This window comes from Puma concolor, chromosome B1 (genome assembly GCF_028749965.1).
Source record: "Puma concolor isolate L17-30 chromosome B1, mPumCon1.1.hap2, whole genome shotgun sequence".
In the NCBI taxonomy this organism is placed as follows: domain Eukaryota; kingdom Metazoa; phylum Chordata; class Mammalia; order Carnivora; family Felidae; genus Puma; species Puma concolor.
In genome coordinates, this window is record NC_141670.1 from 68,073,103 (window position 1) to 68,093,862 (window position 20,760).

Consider the following 20,760-nt stretch of genomic DNA (forward strand, 5'->3'; position numbering starts at 1 on the left):
TTTTAATAAAACGACCATGAATATACTGTTTTGTTTCTTGAAATGGAAATGGTGATGTGACATAGCTGTCTCTGGATTGGTTGAAGTGGTTTTTTTTCATAATGATTACTCTTTGTTACTCATTATTTTGATTAAATTTCAAGGACTGTTCTTTTTTCATTTAAAGCTTCACAGGAACTGTAAATTTCTCCACACAGGATCATTCCTCAGTTCATTATGCTGACTAACGAGAAGCTTTGTCATGTATTTATTTAATGAATATTAAAAAATGAGAAATTAGGAGTATTTGCTTCTGTTCATTTTGTTTTCTCAATCACTAGTATTGTAAATGAGTCAGTGTGGTATAAAAGAATAGAACTAGTAATGTAAAATCAATGGGAAATAGAGTTAGCATCATTTATTTGACCCTTATCATGGAAAATATATTCATATTTTTATCTTTAAGATTTTAAAGCCCATGTATTAATATAATTAATATAATATAATATATATTCATGTCAATAGAGGAATCAACATTAATCTATTCTCTCCTAGTTAACTTTTAACATGTAAATGAGAATAGCCATGTTCCAATAGAAATGTGCAAGTTACCTTTTATATGGATAGAGATGGAGTTGATTTTGCCAAAAATAAATATTTATTGCAATCAGATGACATTTTCTCCAATGAAAATTTAATAGGGCTGAATAATATTCACCATAAAGAATATTTTATTATTAAGGACGTTTCTAAGAATTTCAGAAAGTATTTTTCTGAACGACAATAACACAGACCAAGGTCACAGGTAATTGCTCCATTTCCCCTTTCATTTTTTTTTTTTTTCCCTTTTATGCCCAAGTTGCTTATCTGATGGAACTGGTTTTCTTCAGTGAATTTTTTTTTGCAAGGGATTTAAAAAATCTTTCCTGAGGATAATAATCCTTATTGCAGAGTGGTTGAAAATCTGACCTCTATAAGATTGAGGGCAAATATTATGCAAATAAAGACAAAAAGAATGATTGTGATGGCTTACCATCCCTTCAAAGACCTTCAGTAGTGCTGACTTAACACTAAACATCTTTGAGAAGCCAGGCTTCCCAACATATTTAATTCATCCTAATAGTATCAGAGGTCAACTGAATATACAGTAGTCCACATAACTACATTAAATTGTATTTTGATTTCATCAGTGTTTGTCTTGCCATAAAAGTGACACAGCAGGCTCAGGTTAAATATTTAAACTGAACACTTAGGCATCCATCTGGTGAGACATTGGCAAACTAGCCTGTGGGGGAAGCCCCGCCCACCGCCTGTTCTTGTTTAGTAGTTTTATTGTCAGGTAAGTGAACCCACTTTCTTATTGAATGACACTACTTTCACGTTAGAATGACAGAGTTAAGTGGTTGCAACAGTGACCATGAGTCCTGCAAAGCCTAAAAAAATATATTATTTGTTCCTTTTTACAGAAAGTTTCCTAGTGCAATTAAAGTTGTTTATAAACAACGTTAGTGTTGGAATTAGAAAGTCTATCACTAGAAACAAAAATCTAATCTTTCAACACTTCCTAATTCTAGAAAAAGTAAAACCTTTTCATTGGTTTATTAACTTATTTTAAAATATTTGGTGATTTTTAAGGCTGAAGAAACACACAAAAAATTGGTTTCTGTTTTTCATAGTTGGTATCTAAATTTATTGTGATATTTTATCATTTTTGCCTAAATTGTAAAGTGCCTTTTACTTGAAAAGTGATCCCGTAAAGATTTTATATAAATCATAATTAAGCATCGATCTTAGAAAAATATATAGAAATCATCTTATCCGTCCTCATTGGAATTTTACACATGAGAAAAATTAAATATTACAAGTAAGAAAGGGAGAATGTTAAAATAACTAACGTGACACACGCTTTTTAAAACAAAAACCTGTTTTTGTTTTCTTTTCTTTTTTGGGAAATAATTTGGGGGTTGGAAATGGTCAAGGGCAGGTCTGGAGAGAAACCTCATTAACAATTAAGAAGAATCATTAGAGTTAGCGTTCTCCTATTTATATTAATGTTTGTTAGTTAATGCTATACACTTGCAACACAAAATATCTTTCTCCATTTCAACAATCAATACTGAGTTAGAAAAAAAATCAGTTAACTATTAATAATAAAAATTCCTCATGTTCAAAGATGAGTTTTTTAACCACACGATTTAAAATTACTACTCTGATACATGGATTAATGTTTAAAATATATTGCATAACAAATAGTCCGTTAGAATTTAGGGAACGTTCTCTTATGGATTGAAGCATATGGAACCACAATAATTAGATACTGATGATGATCTCATAAACTATGAGATATAGGACAGAAGTCAAAGGCCAGTGGGTGGGAAGGATCACATACTTCTTTCCTTCAGTTCATTTTAATAAACGAATGTTGATGAAGAACCTACTAATGTCAGGCACTGAATTAAGTGTTAAAGATATAGTGATTAATAAATCATAGTCCGGGGCTATCAAGAACTCTTACTGTATTTTAAATATGAGAAATTGGCTTACACTGTATCCATCTGTTGTACTATAACAAGTCTATAAATAGTATCAAGTGTCAAGCTTGACAACTCCACAAAAATTATTGACACCATCCAAAATTCATTTAATTTAATTTAATTCTTTCAATGTGTCAGACAGAGTGATAGTTGCTAAGGTTAAAATGATGGGCCAAACAGACACATGCAAATTTTTCATGGAATTAGAGTTTCTAATGAAATACAATTGCTTGAATATCATATGGCATATTTATAATTGCATACTGTGAAAATTATGTAATCCTGATTTCATTTATACCTTTCAACCATTTCAATCTAGAAAAATTCAACTAAGATTTCTTTTTTTTTATTTATATATGAAATTTATTGTCAAATTGGTTTCCATACAACAGCCAGTGCTCATCCCAAAAGGTGCCCTCCTCAATACCCATCACCCACCCTCTCCTCCCTCCCACCCCCCATCAACCCTTAGTTTGTTCTCAGTTCTCAACAGTCTCTTATGCTTTGGCTCTCTCCCACTCTAACCTCTTTTTTTTTTTTTTTTCCTTCCCCTCCCCCATGGGTTCCTGTTAAGTTTCTCAGGATCCACATAAGAGTGAAACCATATGGTATCTGTCTTTCTCTGCATGGCTTATTTCACTTAGTATCACACTCTCCAGTTCCATCCATGTTGCTACAAAAGGCCATATTTCATTTTTTCTCATTGCCACGTAGTACTCCATTGTGTATATAAACCACAATTTCTTAAAAAATTTTTTTTTTCAACGTTTATTTATTTTTGGGACAGAGAGAGACAGAGCATGAACGGGGGAGGGGCAGAGAGAGAGGGAGACACAGAATTGGAAACAGGCTCCAGGCTCTGAGCCATCAGCCCAGAGCCCGACGCGGGGCTCGAACTCACGGACCGCGAGATCGTGACCTGGCTGAAGTCGGACGCTTAACCGACTGCGCCACCCAGGCGCCCCAAAACCACAATTTCTTTATCCATTCATCAGTTGATGGACATTTAGGCTCTTTCCATAATTTGGCTATTGTTGAGAGTGCTGCTATGAACATTGGGGTACAAGTGCCCCTATGCATCAGTACTCCTGTGTCCCTTGGATAAATTCCTAGCAGTGCTATTGCTGGGTCATAGGGTAGGTCTATTTTTAATTTTCTGAGGAACCTCCACACTGCTTTCCAGAGCGGCTGCACCAATTTGCATTCCCACCAACAGTGCAAGAGGGTTCCCGTTTCTCCACATCCTCTCCAGCATCTATAGTCTCCTGATTTGTTCATTTTGGCCACTCTGACTGGCGTGAGGTGATATCTGAGTGTGGTTTTGATTTGTATTTCCCTGATAAGGAGCGACGCTGAACATCTTTTCATGTGCCTGTTGGCCATCCGGATGTCTTCTTTAGAGAAGTGTCTATTCATGTTTTCTGCCCATTTCTTCACTGGGTTATTTGCTTTTCGGGTGTGGAGTTTGGTGAGCTCTTTATAGATTTTGGATACTAGCCCTTTGTCTGATATGTCATTTGCAAATATCTTTTGCCATTCCGTGGGTTGCCTTTTAGTTTTGTTGGTTGTTTCCTTTGCTGTGCAGAAGCTTTTTATCTTCATAAGGTCCCAGTAATTCACTTTTGCTTTGAATTCCCTTGCCTTTGGGGATGTGTCGAGTAAGAGATTGCTACGGCTGAGGTCAGAGAGGTCTTTTCCTGCTTTCTCCTCTAGGGTTTTGATGGTTTCCTGTCTCACATTCAGGTCCTTTATCCATTTTGAGTTTATTTTTGTGAATGGTGTGAGAAAGTGGTCTAGTTTCAACCTTCTGCATGTTGCTGTCCAGTTTTCCCAGCACCATTTGTTAAAGAGACTGTCTTTTTTCCATTGGATGTTCTTTCCTGCTTTGTCAAAGATGAGTTGGCCATACGTTTGTCGGTCTAGTTCTGGGGTTTCTATTCTATTCCATTGGTCTATGTGTCTGTTTTTGTGCCAATACCATGCTGTCTTGATGATGACAGCTTTGTAGTAGAGGCTAAAGTCTGGGATTGGGATGCCTCCTGCTTTGGTCTTCTTCTTCAAAATTACTTTGGCTATTCGGGGCCTTTTGTGGTTCCATATGAATTTTAGGATTGCTTGTTCTAGTTTTGAGAAGAATGCTGGTGCAATTTTGATTGGGATTGCATTGAACGTGTAGATAGCTTTGGGTAGTATTGACATTTTGACAATATTTATTCTTCCAATCCATGAGCAGGGAATGTCTTTCCATTTCTTTAAATCGTCTTCAATTACCTTCATAAGCTTTCTATAGTTTTCAGCATACAGATCCTTTACATCTTTGGTTAGATTTATTCCTAGGTATTTTATGCTTCTTGGTGCAATTGTGAATGGGATCAGTTTCTTTATTTGTCTTTCTGTTGCTTCATTGTTAGTGTATAAGAATGCAACTGATTTTTGTACATTGATTTTGTATCCTGCAACTTTGCTGAATTCATGGATCAGTTCTAGCAGACTTTTGGTGGAGTCTATCGGATTTTCCATGTATAATATCATGTCATCTGCAAAGAGCGAAAGCTTGACTTCATCTTTGCCAATTTTGACGCCTTTGATTTCCTTTTGTTGTCTGATTGCTGATGCTAGAACTTCCAGCACTATGTTAAACAACAGCGGTGAGAGTGGGCATCCCTGTCGTGTTCCTGATCTCAGGGAAAAAGCTCTCAGTTTTTCCCCGTTGAGGATGATGTTAGCTGTGGGCTTTTCATAAATGGCTTTGATGATCTTTAAGTATGTTCCTTCTATCCCGACTTTCTCAAGGGTTTTTATTAAGAAAGGGTGCTGGATTTTGTCAAAGGCCTTTTCTGCATCGATTGACAGGATCATATGGTTCTTCTCTTTTTTTTTTGTTAATGTGATGTATCACGTTGATTGATTTGCAAATGTTGAACCAGCCCTGCATCCCAGGAATGAATCCCACTTGATCATGGTGAATAATTCTTTTTATATGCCGTTGAATTCGATTTGCTAGTATCTTATTGAGAATTTTTGCATCCATATTCATCAGGGATATTGGCCTGTAGTTCTCTTTTTTTACTGAGTCTCTGTCTGGTTTAGGAATCAAAGTAATACTGGCTTCATAGAATGAGTCTGGAAGTTTTCCTTCCCTTTCTATTTCTTGGAATAGCTTGAGAAGGATAGGTATTATCTCTGCTTTAAACGTCTGGTAGAACTCCCCTGGGAAGCCATCTGGTCCTGGACTCTTATTTGTTGGGAGATTTTTGATAACCGATTCAATTTCTTCGCTGGTGATGGGTCTGTTCAAGCTTTCTATTTCCTCCTGATTGAGTTTTGGAAGAGTGTGGGTGTTCAGGAATTTGTCCATTTCTTCCAGGTTGTCCAATTTGTTGGCATATAATTTTTCATAGTATTCCCTGATAATTGCTTGTATCTCTGAGGGATTGGTTGTAATCATTCCATTTTCATTCATGATTTTATCTATTTGGGTCATCTCCCTTTTCTTTTTGAGAAGCCTGGCTAGAGGTTTGTCAATTTTGTTTATTTTTTCAAAAAACCAACTCTTGGTTTCATTGATCTGCTCTACAGTTTTTTTAGATTCTATATTGTTTATTTCTGCTCTGATCTTTATTATTTCTCTTCTTCTGCTGGGTTTAGGCTGCCTTTGCTGTTCTGCTTCTATTTCCTTTAGGTGTGCTGTTAGATTTTGTATTTGGGATTTTTCTTGTTTCTTGAGATAGGCCTGGATTGCAATGTATTTTCCTCTCAGGACTGCCTTCGCTGCGTCCCAAAGCGTTTGGATTGTTGTATTTTCATTTTCGTTTGTTTCCATATATTTTTTAATTTCTTCTCTAATTGCCTGGTTGACCCACTCATTCGTTAGTAGGGTGTTCTTTAACCTCCATGCTTTTGGAAGTTTTCCAGACTTTTTTCTGTGGTTGATTTCAAGCTTCATAGCATTGTGGTCTGAAAGTATGCATGGTATGATTTCAATTCTTGTAAACTTATGAAGGGCTGTTTTGTGACCCAGTATATGATCTATCTTGGAGAATGTTCCATGTGCACTCAAGAAGAAAGTATATTCTGTTGCTTTGGGATGCAGAGTTCTAAATATATCTGTCAAGTCCATCTGATCCAATGTCTCATTCAGGGCCCTTGTTTCTTTATTGACCGTGTGTCTAGATGATCTATCCATTTCTGTAAGTGGGGTGTTAAAGTCCCCTGCAATTACCACATTCTTTTTTTTTTTTTTTTTTTTTTTTTAACGTTTTTATTTATTTTTGAGACAGAGAGAGAGACAGAGCATGAATTGGGGAGGGGCAGAGAGAGAGGGAGACACAGAATCGGAAGCAGGCTCCAGGCTCTGAGCCATCAGCCCAGAGCCTGACGCGGGGCTTGAACTCGCGGACCGCGAGATCGTGACCTGAGCTGAAGTCCGACGCTTAACCGATCGAGCCACCCAGGCGCCCCTGCAATTACCACATTCTTATCAATAAGGTTGCTTATGTTTATGAGTAATTGTTTTATATATTTGGGCGCTCCGGTATTCGGCGCATAGACATTTATAATTGTTAGCTCTTCCTGATGGATAGACCCTGTCACTATTATATAATGTCCTTCTTCATCTCTTGTTACAGCCTTTAATTTAAAGTCTAGTTTGTCTGATATAACTATGGCTACTCCAGCTTTCTTTTGGCTTCCAGTAGCATGATAAATAGATCTCCATCCCCTCACTCTCAATCTAAAGGTGTCCTCAGGTCTAAAATGAGTCTCTTGTAGACAGCAAATAGATGGGTCTTGTTTTTTTATCCATTCTGATACCCTATGTCTTTTGGTTGGCGCATTTAATCCATTTACATTCAGTGTTATTATAGAAAGATATGGGTTTAGAGTCATTGTGATGTCTGTATGTTTTATGCTTGTAGTGATGTCTCTGGTACTTTGTCTCACAGGGTCCCCCTTAGGATCTCTTGGAGGGCTGGTTTAGTGGTGACAAATTCCTTCAGTTTTTGTTTGTTTGGGAAGACCTTTATCTCTCCTTCTATTCTAAATGACAGACTTGCTGGATAAAGGATTCTCGGCTGCATATTTTTTCTGTCTAGCACACTGAAAATCTCGTGCCAATTCTTTCTGGCCTGCCAAGTTTCAAAAGAGAGATCAGTCACGAGTCTTATAGGTCTCCCTTTATATGTGAGGGCACGTTTACCCCTTGCTGCTTTCAGAATTTTCTCTTTATCCTTGTATTTTGCCAGTTTCACTATGATATGTCGTGCAGAAGATCGATTCAAGTTACGTCTGAAGGGAGTTCTCTGTGCCTCTTGTATTTCAATGCCTTTTTCCTTCCCCAGTTCAGGGAAGTTCTCAGCTATTATTTCTTCAAGTACCCCTTCAGCACCTTTCCCTCTCTCTTCCTCCTCTGGGATACCAATTATGTGTAGATTATTTCTTTTTAGTGTATCACTTAGTTCTCTAATTTTCCCCTCATACTCCTGGATTTTTTTATCTCTCTTTTTTCTCAGCTTCCTCTTTTTCCATAACTTTATCTTCTAGTTCACCTATTCTCTCCTCTGCCTCTTCAATCCGAGCCGTGGTGGTTTCCATTTTGTTATGCATTTCGTTTAAAGCGTTTTTCAGCTCCTCGTGACTGTTCCTTAGTCCCTTGATCTCTGTAGCAAGAGATTCTCTGCTGTCAGCTATACTGTTTTCAAGCCCAGCGATTAATTTTATGACTATTATTCTAAATTCACTTTCTGTTATATTGTTTAAATCCTTTTTGATCAGCTCATTAGCTGTTGTTATTTCCTGGAGATTCTTCTGAGGGGAATTCTTCCGCTTGGTCATTTTGGATAGTCCCTGGCGTGGTGAGGACCTGCAGGGCACTTCCCCTGTGCTGTGGTGTATAACTGGAGTTGGTGGGCAGGGTCGCAGTCAGACCTGATGTCTGCCCCCAGCCCACCACTGTGTCCACAGTCAGACTGGTGCGTGCCTTCTCTTCCCCTCTCCTAGGGGCGGGATTCACTGTGGGGTGGGGTGGCCTGTCGGGGCTACTTGCACACTGCCAGGCTTGTGATGCTGGGGATCTGGCGTCTTAGCTGGGGTGGGCAGGCAAGGTGCACAGGGGCAGGAGGGGCAGGCTGAGCTTGCTTCTCCTTAGGTGATCCACTTCAGGAGGGGCCCTGCGGCAGCAGGAGGGAGTCAGATCCACTGCCGGAGGTTTGGCTCCGCAGAAGCGCAGAGTTGGGTGTTTGCGTGGAGCGAGCAAGTTCCCTGGCAGGAACTGGTTCTCTTTGGGATTTTGGCTGGGGGATGGGCGGGGGAGATGGCGCTGGCGAGCGCCTTTGTTCCCCACCAAACTGAGCTCTGTCGTCAGGGGGCTCAGCAGCTCTCCTTCCCTTTGTCCTCCAGCCTTCCTGCTTTCTGAGCAGAGCTGTTAACTTATGACCTCCCAGCCGCTAAGTCGCGCTTGCTGTCGGAACACAGTCCGTCAGGCCCCTCCGCTTTTTGCAAGCCAGACTCGGGGGCTCTGCTTGGCCGGCGAGCCGCCCCTCCGCCCCGGCTCCCTCCCGCCCTTCCGTGGAGAGCGCACCGCCTCGCCGCCCTTCCTACCCTCTTCCGTGGGCCTCTCGTCTGCGCTTGGCTCCGGCGACTCCGTTCTGCTAATCCTCTGGTGGTTTTCTGGGTTATTTAGGCAGGTGTAGGTGGAATCTAAGTGATCAGCAGGACGCGCGGTGAGCCCAGCGTCCTCCTATGCTGCCATCTTCCCTCTCTCGCCTCCTCAACTAAGATTTCAATCTAGAGAAATTCAACTAAGATTTCTTTGTATTTAAAACTACCAATGGTATTAGTTTTCCCTTCTATATCTGGACTAATGTTTCAGTATCTGGTGCACACAAAAGAAAAACCTTTCCTTTACTCAATATTCTCATTAAATATAGAGGAATAAAGAGAAGAAAATAAACACAAACTAAATTTTTTTGATGTTTATTTATTTTGGGGGGAGAGAGAGAGAGAGAGAGGGCATGAGTGGGAGAGGGGCAGAGAGAGAGAGAGAGAGAGAGAGACAGACAGACAGAGACAGAAAGAGAGAGACAGACTCCATCTTAAGAAGGCTCCAGGCTCTTAGCTATCCGCACTGAGCCTGACAAGGGGCTTCAACTCACAAACCATACGATTGTGACATGAACCAAAGTCTGACTCAGTCTTAACTGACTGAGTCACCCAGGCACTCTTGAGCCCAAAAGTTTTAGAGCCTTTGTGAATAAAACATAATTGATTCCATATTTGTAAATATATGGAAAAGTGTTGTAGATGACATCCATGCAAATACCTTCAGCATTATGATTCTTAAGATACATTTGAGATTCTCCACCCGTGAATATCCATCATTGACCATTTCACCTCCATTTCTTTTTTTTTTCTCAAACACACATGCAATTTGTTGTCCTTTGCCCCATTTCATATACTCATCAATTATCTTTTTCTCTTTTCTTTCTCCTTCCATCACAGAAAAACAAAAACAAAAACAAAAAAACAAAAATGTTGTATTCTAATTTTTCATATGCAAAAGCATTAATTTATGAGCTGGATCTCTGAGTTCACAATAACAATCTGAGTTTACAAAATATTCCAGTAAAGAACTTCCATTTTCAAAAGGAATTTTGATGCCAGCTACTAAATTCATAAAGCTTCCATTCCTATAATTGCTAAATGTAGAGAGTGCAATATTCTATGAAATATTAATAGAGATAGCTTGCTACTTACAGAAGGAATATTTTAGTTGTTTTCCTAAGGATGATTAGATTTCAATCAGATGCTGTACACTTATTTAAACTAATTTGGACATGTGTCACATACAGGAAGTCTTGATATTTATTTACAAATAATTATTAGCAGAGAATAAGTGTGTTTGTACAGTCTTTTCACTGACTTGATGAAGTCCCAGTTCTGCACTCACTGCACCTAGAATGTAAGGTTCATCGGACACATAAAACAAGGTGCCAGAAGCAGAATTTTGGGATTTCTGTCAGAATCAGGTCATTAGAAATTCTTCCAAACCTATGGCTGACCAGGCTGACTAACAATTAATTTCTTCGGTAGCATAAGAGTTTCAGAGCTCTTAGAGCACAGCGATATCTTTTCTTTCTATCTTTTTTTTTAATGTTTATTTATTTTTGAGAAAGAGACAGAGTGCTAGTGGGGAAAGGACAGAGAGAGAAGGAGACATAGAATCAGAAGCAGGCTCCAGGCTCTGAGCTGTTAGCATGCAGCCCAATGTGGAGCTTGAACTCTGGAACCAAGAGATGATGACCTGAAGTCCAATGCTTAACAGACTGAGCCACCCAGGTGCCCAGAGCACAGAGACTTCTTAGTGTCATGTTAACTTTTTAATGTCACACTTACACCAAAATAAATACCTAATAGCTCCATGTAGTATTTTGTTATGCCTAGGCAACTTAATAAATATAATGCCTAAATCCTTAGCACATGTTTGGTGAACATCAGAATCCAATTAGACACTGTCACTCTTATTCCCTGTTGCACATTGATTTTCATGTGACACGAGTTTTATTACAGCAACTAGTTTTGTAAAGATATGACAGTAGCATTGCACCTAAAGGCTTAAGTTACAGCCATGAAAAAAGAAAAAGTAATCTGATAAAATTTATGTCCTAATAGGGCTTACATCTTACTGGGTACGAGGCAGATAGAAAACAGGAAATAAATTTTTTAAAGTAAATATTATGTTAGAAAGAGATATTTGCCATTAAGAAAGGTAAACGATAGAAGGGCATAAGGGGTATAGAGTACCATTTTAAATTGGGCAGTACAAAAATGCTCCTGAGGATGGGACATTTTGGAAATGACTTGAAGAAAACAATAGATTGAATTGTTTCATCAAAGGCTTTCTGGACAGGGAGAAAAATATGAGAAAGACCCTGAAACAGGTATAAATCTGCCTGGTGAACTCAAAAAACATCAAGAAAGTCAGTGTGACTGGAAATGAGTGAGCACACATAGAAAATGGATTGTGGACAAATTGTAAAAGGCATTAAGGGTTCAGTGTAAGGCCTTCGGCTTCCACTCTGAAGCTAAAAAAATCCCCTAAAACATTAAAGTGTTTGAAGCATAGAAGCAAGATTATGTAACCCATTGTTAACCTGGATCACTTGGCTGCTCTTCTGAGACTAGAATTTATGTGGGGAAGCAGAAAGACCAGGTAAAACACTATCGCAATCCAGGCTAGAGTTGGCGACATCTTGAATCAGGATAATAGTAGTGCAGGTGGAGAGAAATAGTTTTATTCTTAATATATTTTTAATTGGAGCTAAGATGACTTGTGGATGAATTGTATTTGGAAGGTGAGGGAAAGAGGACTCAAAGATGTCTCCAGGCACTTCCTAAGAATGATTGGAGGGATATAGGAAGAACCCATTAAAAGAAAGATAATGAATTTGGTGTCAAATTTATTAAGATAGAGACTGTTGCTAAATATCCAGTGTCCTCTAAGATCATCTACAAATCTTATCTCTTAATAAGAGATAATCTCTTATCTCTTATCTCCCTTACTTAATATAGGATACTGCTCCAGAAATTCCCCCTCCTACCAAGTGAGGGGATTCAGGACAGCCCTCCCCACAAATGTGCCACTTTATATAGCATGTGGAATATTTTGAGCTGAAGTCACTTAAGACTCTTCAGACTCAAGAAAAACTTTTGCCTCTCCCTTAACCACATAGAAGAATCTGAATTGGGGGCCTTTACCAGAATAAGGGTTAATAACAGAGTTATTAACAGAGATAAATTTTATCTGAGTGACCCATTTGTATGTCATCCCTTTCCTCTGAAATCCCAGCTCCCCACCAATTTCTCCTTACATCAAAATGGCATACCTACCTCCTTTTGCTCGACTGTCTTTGGAATTTACATGCCTGTGTGGATTCCCTGTATATATTCCTATTAAATTTGTTTATCTGACTCACATCAGTTTGATTCTTAGTCTATCCAGAAGGACCTTTGAGGGGACAGGAATTCTTGCTCCCAGACATAAAGTCATTCTCATCAACATAAAAAGATCTTCAGACAGTCTCAACTGAGTTATCTATACTGTCTCCAAATTTTACACCCATAGTCACTAATAGACTCATTCCAATCACAAGTTTACATAAACATTTTTCAGAAGCATTTACTTTCAGATCACCAGACCCAATGTTTAGTTCTAAGCTTTCATCTTGCTTAGCCTATCAGCAGCTACTGAGAATCACTTTTTCCTGCATCAAATATTTTCTTTACCTGACTTATCTTGGGTTTTTTACTGGATGTCTCTCTCTCTGTCTCTGTCTCTCTCTCTCTCTCTCTCTCCATCTCTGATTCTCTTTCTTCTAGTGATTATCCCTTTAATTCCCTTACTGGAAATGTTAGAATGACCCAAGGCTCATTTCTTGGACTCCTTTCTTGTCTCTATTTTCATGTATTCCCTGGTGATGAAGTAGTTGAGTTATACAATAAAGTGTTCAGATCAACAGAGATCATTTAAGAAAAACTAGACTGTTCATGTTGGGATACCACAGAAAAAGCATTGAGAACACCAAAGCATGAGGTTAAAAAGTGCAGTAATTGAAATTAAAGTTATGGAGAAATTATTGTTATTGCTAATGAAAAGCTAGAAATGACCATGATAATGGGTGGCTGAACTGGAGTGAAAGACAAGAACTTTAGAGAAGAGAAATTCAAGTGAAGGGGAAGACAAAGCCTTATTAGAGTCATCAACATAGATATTAAATTAACAAGTATGAAGAAATAATAAGGCTATACAGAGTGAGAGTGATCCTGGAGACGAAACCTTAAGAGAAAAGTAGAAAAATGTCCAGATGAGAAGTAGGTGATTTGAATAGAAAGGACAAGTAGCAGAGTAGCTGTATAAAGTTATGCAACTAAAATAAAAGTGGGGGGCTTTAGGGACAGGGGAATGAGGATGAATTTTAAATGGAAATAAGAAGCTAGACAGCAGTTTTCAAATACACCCACACAGTGTAATCACTCAGAAAGCTGAATAAATGCTAATGTTTAAAACCCATCCCTAGCAATCCTGATGATTTTAGTCTGGGCACATCCTTGTAATTTTTAAAGTCTTCCAGATAGTGGTTATGTGAAACCAAGAGTACTTATTTACCCTCAGTTCCAGTAAATATAAGGAATGGAGAATATATATACAGGGTTTAAAATGATCCCAACAAAAGAGAGGTTTTATTCAGAGTAAAGGTTAAGAGAAAGGTTGCCTCATTTAATTATTCTCTGGTGATTACTCATGGATTTCCAGGACTGAGGGAAAGTTTTCAGAAGTGGGGAAAGGAAACTGGATGGGAGATGGACTGTGCTGAGTGTATGGTGATTAGATTAGAGTGAATGAGAAAAGCTGATTCTTGAGTGAATGAAGAAGCAGGTAAGTAGCACATCAGATTCCTGCTATGGGTCTTCAAGGCAGATGGTGATGGAAGGCTGTGAGTTTGGTTGGGGTGGAGTATCGGATGGTCTTTCTGGCCTTTTCTTAGCATCTACCTATACATGGAGACAGAGATTATATGTGGCAATCTTATTCTAAGGCTCTCACTTGACCTCTTATTCCTCTGAAAGGAAGCCATATTTCTCTGAAGGACAAACTTCTGGGGACAGCAGATTTTTTTTTGAAATCCTAGAAGCAATAAGGGGGTGGCTTTATCATTAACATCTCAAACAATTTAAGAATGTCTGCTACTATATGGCTACTTAACATTCATCTGCAAGGTCTAGGTGATGAAAGCAAACAGGAGGCTTTCACAAATAACTTAAAAAGCAGTCATTGTTTTATTTTGAGATCTTATCATTACTAAAAAAACCTTGCAAGACAATATTTTGAAGCACAACATAGCTACTGAAAGATTTACGAGATGGCTGGAAACATAATATGCTCTAAAAATCAATAGCTTTTCTACGTACACAAAATAAATTGATAATGTAAAGAATAACATAATATCAGAAATTGCAAATTTCAAGCTTCATACCCTTGACCTCACAGAATAGCATAAAGTTGTAATTGTTGTAAGAAAAAAAGAGCACAATTTCATAGGGCTTAGAAAGTGAGAGGAGGAAAATGAAAAGGGAGAAGCATGATGAAAGAAGAAAAAAATTGATGAAAAAGAGACATTTCAATCAACCTTTGAGCTTGGTTCCCTTTGCCGACAATAACAACAACAACAACAACAACAACCAAAAGGGTGTGGGTTTACAAATAATCAGATTGCTTGCATATCTGTTAAAGGTCTTTAAATGCTCTTCTTAAAATGAGGTGTATCTTTGACAAAGACAAGAACAGATAAATGCAGGAGATGTTGGAAAAGTGTAGAAGAGAGAAAAGAGCAAACAGCCTGATAGGAGAAACAACTGTTAGACAAATGAGGGAGGGAAACAGTTCTCAATCTCTGAACAACATGGTAGAAATATATATATTTTTAATAGAAGTATGTAACCCTTAACCCTACCTATAATATTGCTATATCAGGAAATCAAATTTCTTGCACAATGCCATGTATTCATTAAATGCTTCTTTCTAAGAAGCATTAAATTATGGAAAATTATATCTGATATACATTTTCTAAGAGGCAAAATATTTACGTAGCACCTGACTGGCTCAGTCGGTAGAGCATACATAACTCTTGGTCTCAGAGTTGTAAGTTTGAGCCCCATATTGGGTGTAGAGCTTACCTAACAAAAAATCTTTTAAAAAAGTTTTAAGAAGTCTATAAAAATGTAAAAAAAAAATTTACATGTAGAAGACCTTTGTTTTCAGTATTTTATGATAGTTTTATTCTGTACCAGTACAATTGTTTATCCTGCATGATACATGAACATTTCAAAATAGTTACTTGTTCTTTCTTTTTCTTTCACTACTCTTCTTTTTTTTAAAAGTTGGTTTGAAATTAATATTCTACTCCCCAAGATCAACTGAGAGAATATGAAGATTCCGATTTTGAATAACACTTTCTCAAAAATTTTTTTAAAAAATGTATTTTAGTCTTATTGATGGTGGATGACTTTTGTTATAGTTTACATCATCTTCTAAGAAGAAATTGTTACCTTATTTAATTATGCTGTCTTTGTAATCATCATTATTATCTGAGAAGCCTTATCACACACCAATGAATATATGCATTATTTAATGGAAAAACAAATATTCACACTTTGGGGAGAAAGGTTGTGTTTTATTCATTTTGTTAGTTTGCCCTATTTTTACTTTATTTTTTAATTTTTTTTAACGTTTATTTATTTTTGAGACAGAGAGAGACAGAGCACGAATGGGGGAGGGGCAGAGAGAGAGGGAGACACAGAATCGGAAGCAGGCTCCAGGCTCTGAGCCATCAGCCCAGAGCCCGACGCAGGGCTCGAACTCACGGACCGCGAGATCGTGACCTGAGCTGAAGTCAGATGCTTAACCAACTGAGCCACCCAGGCGCCCCAGTTTGCCCCATTTTTAAAGAAATAGTCTACATTAATTCAATTTAGATAACAGAGTATTTTGTTGTTTTTATTTTTGTAAGCACAACAGGAACTACATAACTTTAGCAATTTTAATTGATATAAAGCAAGGAATTAAAAATGTTATGAAGGGAAAGCCTATAAAATAAAGTTTAGAAACAGATGACAATTTGGAAATAATATTGCAAAGCATATATAGGCAAAAGATTTAGATACTTAATTTTCAGTAGAAGCGAAATACATAATAAGATAATCAAGGCTTAATTAATTTTGATCATTAATCAAAATTTTATTTCAAATTTGCTGCAAGAGAAGAGTCATCTTGTCTAGCTAATTCAAAGATCACTTTTTGGCAGAGATATTTATAGCGGAGGTAAAAAGACTTTATGTAACCAGCTGTTAGGCTGCATTAAAAAAAAATCTGGTTGAAGATCATTAGATTCCTTGCAAGTCTGTTTAGAGATCTTTAAAGATTCTTCCTAAAATGGACATTTTGTTGAATGGATTTCCAAGAACATCTATTCAGCTCATTAAAGTGCATCTGAAAATTGAGCATTCTTTCAAGAATGCTAATTCAGTTTCCAGAGGATCAACTAATGAGGTTAGACCACAAAGTTATGCCACATTCTAGAACTGGAACACTTTTCAAAGCCCCCTTTTTAAAATAGGTACATTTTAAAGATTTATGTGTTTGTGCTAATGTCATTTGAACTTAGGTTAGAGTCAATTTGCTTTTACATTTTCCACATGTGTAGATGTAAGCTTGTATATTTATAAAATGGTGACAACTGAGACTGTGAGTAATATTTGTTCACAGATTGGCATTTTTCTTTAGATTATTTGCTGTATTATGCATATTTTCCAGGCAAATTCTCATCATTATCATTATTATAAGAATGACTCAGTTACAGTGGGAGAATTTTTATTCAAACTTAAGCTTTTCTAGTATACATATTTGCCATTTTTATTTAAATAGACTCTGAGTTATAGATATATAAAATTCATTAACTAAAAGAATTAAATATCATGACTTATGTTCAAAATAAATACCAAAGGTCATGTGTAGCTGTTAAACAAACCAAGGACAGAGAAATAACTTTTTTATGGAGATATAATACTTCGGGGCTGCATTTTGGATTTCTTCTGTAGTGTCATTATATATATATTTTTTTTGCTGTCCTTCTCACCTGGCCCACTTTTCAACCAAAAAACAAGTACCCACTGATTTAAATATTGATTTAAATATTTGGGATAGCCTTCTTTCTTCAAGATTCTAAATTTTGTGAGGGTCCTTGGCTTTTTAGAGAATAAAATTTTTCAAACCTATAGGACAGATAATCTCCAAGGTATGGAACAAGTACAAGTTTAAATTTGGGGGAGAACTTTACAGACACCATTTCCATATATAAAATACAACCTTTGTCCAATGGTCTCCTAGATTGGATCCAGGAAAAGAAAAAGAATGTTGTGGGGAAAGCCAGTGAAATCAAAATTGTCTTTTTTTTTTTTTTTTTTTTTTACTTCATAGAATGTGTAAATGATCATTTCTTAGTTGCTATAATTTTACCATGGTTATATAAGAGGAAATATAAGCTGTGGGAAGGGCATATGGAACACTCGACTATTTTTCAACTCTTCTGTAAACATAAAATTATCTCAAAATATACATTTTTAAAAATGAAAAAAAAAATGAAACCTTTGTGGTTTCCTTAACAGATGTCTTAAAATACTTAAGTAAATGCAATTTATCTTTAACTATAATCCTTCTATCATCTTCGGTTTCATACACCCCATTTATGTAATTATACCCTGGTTTGAAAGACAGATGATACATATTGATCTATGCAGGCAATGATATCCACATGAAAACAAAATAAGTATAAAATGTCTGGCAACCATTCTGAGTACTTTTGCAAACAAGTTCATCAATATATAATATTTCAACAGAATCATTATAAATTCTAACAGTGACACTGTTTGCAAAGTATGGTTTGATTTTTCACAAGGGTGTTGTAGTTAGAACTAAGAAAATTTAATCCAATGCCCTGGATCAACAGACAAGAGTGGCTTTTCTAAGCTGAGACCATTGTAAACATATAGCTGAAACCTGCAAAATTAAAGATTGCAGGTTAGGAAAAAAGGTAAAAGACCTTCACCATATGTTTATCAGAAAATAAAGTTTTTAAAAATGGTACATCTTGATTTTTCTTCTAGAATATCTGGTCTACAGCTTCTAATTCATTGCAGGACATTCGAGCTAGTGTTAGAGAAGAGCAGAAATCACCAGATAATGATAAGACTGAATAGTTCAATTAGTTTATTGCAGCAACTAACAATATTATAGCCGGGAGTGAGGAATTCCCTGTTGATAGTATGGTACATACAATGAGACCTTACCTGTAGCAGTTTCAAAAACACTTAGAAGGTCTTATGGGATAATGCATGCAGAGGATAATCCATATGTAAAGTCAAATAAGTACACAGACACAAGGAATTTTAGCTTCTCTTTAGTTGTGGAAAACATTGGGTTATTTTTTCTTGCTTTTCTGACTTCTCTGTTAGTGCAAGAACAAGACAACAGGTAAATGACCCTTTGAAGAGTGCAACTTTGAGTTGAGTGGGGCAATATCTCTGCCATCCAGCTCTTTGCAGGGGCCTTGGCATGGAGTTGTAACCAATCAGCAGCTGCAGGTGCCACCATTCTGTCTTCAGCTTCACTGAGTTTCCCGTGGCCAGAAATGTTCGAAGTCACCTCCAAGTTACAAAGCATTCAGCAAAGGCAAGGCAGAGTCACCAGAAATGGACACCTAATTTCCATGACAAATACGGTCATGCTGTATCAGCTAGGGGAGCCACTTTCTGTGTTGCTATGTGGGCGTATATGGCAACACAAATTGGAATAGAATAAAATCTGTCCCTGGTTGGCAGAGTCACCCCGAAGGAATGGAGAGATCAGCAATCAATCATACCAGCTGGTGTAATATTGAATTGTTTAGAAACCAACTCATAATTGATGCCAAGTAAAAGCACCGTGTACCCATTAAAATATGGCATGATTGAAGAAATAAAGTACATTTGAAACCTTTAAAAAACCTCTCCCATCTAGGAAAATATAAAGAAAAAAAAATAACTTCTCTGTTTCTTTATGACAAGAAAATGCCTACCCAAATATTATAAAGTATTCTCCACTCTATACACTTCCTTCTTTTAGGAAAACAAATCAACATACATCTTAATATGTGTGCCTTTTATTTGTATGCATATATATAGAGTCAAGCAAATAATAGTAGATAGCACTTAAAATTTTAAATTGTAGATTCTAACTGCAATCTTTCAAAATATATTTATTATAATGTCTGTTTAATACAACTATTTTACCTTTTAAATTTAAATGTTATGAAGAGCTAACATTTACATATAGATAAGGTCACAAAGATAACAATTGTTTTCTGGTGACTAAAAATTCTTTATGCATTTAAATTCTTTAAAAACATTACTCATTAATTAACTTACGTAATATTAGTTTAAATAGCTACTGTCAAATATATAAGTATATACTACAGAACTAATATATTAATCAGATTCTTAAATTAAAAAACTTGCATTTTAATGTTTATTTTTAAGAGAGAGAAGAGAGACAGAGCATGAGTGGGGGAGGGGTGGAGAGAAAAGGAGACACAGAATCTGAAACAGGATCCAGACTCTGAGCTGTCAGCACAGAGCCTGATGTGGGGTTCAAACTTGGGAATGGTGAGATCGTGACCTGAGCCAAAGTTAAATGCTTAACTGACTGAGTCACCCAGGTACCCCAAAAAACCTGCGTTTTGATTTGATATCTTAAGGCAATAAAACTTTGCTGATATTAAAAATGTATTAGTGAGTTATGTCAAGCACACTTTAGATAAATATTCATAAGTTCATACTAATAACAATAAGTAAGTGAATAAATTTATAAATGAAGGAGAAGAGCCACATCTCTTGTACAAAAGAATTCCAAGTAATGTACGTAGATACTCCATCCGAACAGAAGGAGGGCAAAAATCCCTATTCATTAAGCTTGCACTACATATAGTGATTTCCTTCCACAGAGCACCATGTGGAAGGAAAGGTGAAAAAAAAGTAACATTACAGAAGAAAGACCTGACAAACACTACTTCTCCAGGTGGTCAAGTTCAGCATCAACACTCAGATCTCTTGATGGTAGTGTGTACCCTTGATATTATCATATCTGATAAAACTGGCACTTTGCCTCTGTGATCTTTCCCCCAGAAACCCAAGCCTTAATGTAATCATGAGAAAAGAATCACATTGCTTACAAAACAGGAGCTTCCTACAACCTTCCTCACCAGTATTCTTAGACACCATCAGGATCATCCAATTTAAGGAAAGGCTGGGACACCTGGGTGGCTCAGTCTTTTAAGTGTCAGACTTCAACTCAGGTCATGATAAAGCCCTGCATCTCACTCTCTGCTGTCAACACATATCTTCTGTCCCCCTCTCTCTCTGACTCTCAAAAATAAATAAACATTTATTTATTTTCTCTCTTTCTCTCTTTCTCTCTTTCTCAAAAATAAATAAACATTAAAAAAAATAAAGTTTGAGAAACTATCCGAGCCAATAGAAGCCTAAGGAGACAAGACAACTAAAGGCAAGTCTGTAGCCTGGACAGAACTACTGACAGAAAGATGCAAGGACCTGTTCGTGCTTATGGAAACCAAGGAGATCTTTGGGAAAGGCCAGCAGGTTA

General features: G+C 37.0%; 1 pseudogene; it reads left to right on the plus strand.

The window, feature by feature from the left end:
• Window positions 1-18,451: 18,451 nt before the first annotated feature.
• LOC112858863 (cytochrome c oxidase subunit 7B, mitochondrial pseudogene) lies at window positions 18,452-19,105 on the plus strand (annotated as a pseudogene).
• Window positions 19,106-20,760: the final 1,655 nt, after the last annotated feature.